The sequence below is a fragment of the Bos indicus genome, chromosome 21, assembly GCF_029378745.1.
Source record: "Bos indicus isolate NIAB-ARS_2022 breed Sahiwal x Tharparkar chromosome 21, NIAB-ARS_B.indTharparkar_mat_pri_1.0, whole genome shotgun sequence".
NCBI lineage: Eukaryota > Metazoa > Chordata > Mammalia > Artiodactyla > Bovidae > Bos > Bos indicus.
Genome location: NC_091780.1, coordinates 55,562,401 through 55,565,780, shown reverse-complemented (window position 1 = coordinate 55,565,780; position 3,380 = coordinate 55,562,401).

Below are 3,380 nucleotides of genomic sequence, written 5' to 3'. Positions count from 1 at the left end.
GAGGTCAGTTGAATATGGCGGATGAGGCAAAACTTTGTACCCCAATTTGTTCAACTTTTGAAGCATGTGACACGTGTGGTCAGGCATTGTTGTGGAGGAGAATTGGGCCCTTTCTGTTGACCAATGCCAACTGTAGGTGTTGCAGTTTTTGGTGCATCTCATTGACTTGCTGAACATACTTTACAGATGTAACAGTTTCGCTGGGATTCAGAAAGCTCTAGTGGATCAGACTGGTGGCAGACCACTAAACAATGACCATGACCTTTTTTTGGTGCAGGTGGGGCTTTGGAAAGTGCTTTGGAGCTTCTTCTGGGTCCAACCACTGAGTTGGTCATTGCCAGTTGTTGTTTGTCGTATACAATCCACTTTTTGTTGCGCATCACAATCTGATCAAGAAATGGTTCGTTGTTGATGACAGAATAAGACGACACTTCAAAATGATGATTTTTTAATTTTCTGTCAGCTCATGAGGCACACACTTATCGAGCTTTTTCACCTCTCCAGTTTGTTTCAAATGCCAAATGACTGTAGAATGGTCAACGTTGAGTTCTTGAGTGACTTCTCATGTAGTTGTAAGAGGATCAGCTTCAGTGAGTCTCTCAATTGGTGGTTCCAATATCAAATGGTGAAGTTCAACAATGCAAAACTGCAATTACTTTTGCACCAACCTAATACCATTTATCTGTTTAATGCTACCAAGTTTACATCTCTAGCCCAGTCATCCCTCACCATCTCCAAACTTATCTATACAACTTCATGCTCCACACCCCCATGTGGATTCTAACAGACAACTCAACATATTCAGAACTAACCCTATTCCACCAGCAGTGTTTCCTACCTCAGTTGATGACAATTTCATCCTTCTAGTTGTTCTGGCCAAAAATCCCAGTTATTCGTGATGCCATTTCTCTATCACATATCACATTCAATCCATCAGGGAATCCTGTCAGCTCTACCCTCAATATGTTCGGAACCCTATCCCTTCTCCCACGTCTGGTCCTGGTGCAAGTTGCCACCATCTCTAGCTTGCTGCTAGGTCACTTCAGTCGTGTCCGACTCTGTGTGACCCCATAGACAGCAGCCCACCAGGCTCCCATCCCTGGGATTCTCCAGGCAAGAACACTGGAGTGGGTTGCCATTTCCTTCTCCAATCTCTAGCTTGGCTTACTGCAATAGTCTCCTAACAGGTCATACTGCTTTTATCCTTGTCCCCTACAGTCTATTCTTAACAGCAGCCACAGTGAGCCTTTAAAAATAGAAGTGACTTCATGTGATTCCTCTGCTCAAAACCCTACTTTGACTCCTCATTTCACTCCAAGTAAAAGCCAAAGTCCTTACAGTGGCCCACAAGGACCCACCCCTGCTTCTTACTTTCCTGACTTCATCTCTCACTACTCTCTTCCTCAGTTACCTTGTTCCTGTTACACTGGCCTTGGCTATTCCTCACACTATCCACATATACTCCTGACTTACAGAGTTTGCACTGGCTAGTTAGTTCCTGGGAGAAGGCAATGGCACCCCACTCCAGTACTGTTGCCCAGAAAATCCCATGGATGGAGGAGCCTGGTGGGCTGCAGTCCATGAGGTCGCTAAGAGTCAGACACAACTGAGCAACTTCACTTTCACTTTCCACTTTCATGCATTGGAGAATGAAATGGCAACCCACTCCAGTGTTCTTGCCTGGAGAACCCCATGGACGGAGAAGCCTGGTAGGCTGCAGTCCATGGGGTCGCTAAGAGTCAGACACGACTGAAGCAACTTAGCAGCAGCAGCACTTAGTTCCTGTGCCTAGAAAACAGTTCCTCCAACTGTGTATCTTGGCCAGTCCCCTCACTTCCCTTAAGACATTGCTCCCACTAAAAAAAAGTGCCTGTATGTGGGGCGAATTCCTTGGTGATCCAGTGGTTAGGACTCAGTGGTTTCACTGCTGAGGGCCTGGGTTCAAAACCTGGTTGCAGAACTAAGATTCTGCAAGCCACGCAGCATGGCCATTAAAAAAAAAAAAAAAAAAAAAAGACATTGCTCAAATTTCCTTTTCTCCAGAAGGCCTTCTTGGATCATCTTACTTAATATACAGTCAGCCCTCTCCACCTTCTTCTTCCTCCTCCATTTCCAAACCTTCTACCTTCTACCTTGCTCTCTCTCTTTCTTTTTTTTTTTAACTATAGCTCTTATTACCTTTTAACATATACTATATTTTTTGTTTTGTTTTTACTTAAAAATTTTTTTTTAATTTTTCTTTATCTTTTTTTCTAATATTCACCTTATTTCTTATGTTTATTTCTTTGATGCATATCTAGTGTCTCCTTCAGAGAAGGCAATGGCACCCCACTCCAGTACTTTTGCCTAGAAAATCCCATGGACGGAGGAGCCTGGTAGGCTGCAGTCCATGGGGTCACTAGAGTCGGACACGACTAAGCAACTTTACTTTCACTTTTCACTTTCATGCATTGGAGAAGGAAATGGCAACCCACTCCAGTGTTCTTGCCTGGAGAATCCCAGGGACGGGGAAGCCTGGTGGGCTGCCGTCTATGGGGTCGCACAGAGTCCGACACAACTGAAGTGACTTACCAGCAGTAGCAGCATCAGTGTCTCCTTCCCCTCTAGGATATAAGCTGTCCCCAAACAAGAATCTGTTCATTGATGTATCCCAAGGATCTAGTACAGTGTCAGGGACAGAGTAAGTGCTCAGTAAATATTTGTTGAATGAATAAATGAAAAATGTGGATAATGATACTCACTCTAAAAAGTTACTGTAGAGATTAAGTAACATACAGAGATCTTGACACACTGTTAGATACCCACCTTCCTTCTCTCTTCCTCAAATGTCTTCCCTAGTTGCCTCTTACAGCATTGCTTCTTCCCGCCTCTTTGGACATTTTAACCAACTTAAAGTTTAAATCCAGGAAAATCCAACAGAAGGCCACAGATATCATCTGAGAATCAAAAGGACCCTGGGAGACCAGCTGTACCCACTGCCACAACTGTTTATCAAATTAGGAAATTGTTACCCAGAGAAGCAGACAGCCTGAGGAGAGGGCTAGGTCAATGTTTTGTTGTTGAAGTTAGATTTAAAAATCAACGTTAGGGAGTTCCCTGGTAGCCACGACTCTGAGCTTTCACTTTAAAAAAAAGAAAGAAACCAAGCAACTTTATCGAGGTATATTTACTGACATTAAAATAGATACATTTTAAGTGTACAATTTGATGAGTTTTCACAAATGTAAGGGCATTAAGGTCATCAGGGATTTAGCAGAGGTATACTGGCCAGGAAAGAGAACACCACCAGGGCTTTTGGGAAACAGGACCAAGTGGAGACATCAAGGGCCGACAGGAGATTATTGGTCCTGGGGTTTCACTGCAGCAGGATCTGAACCTCT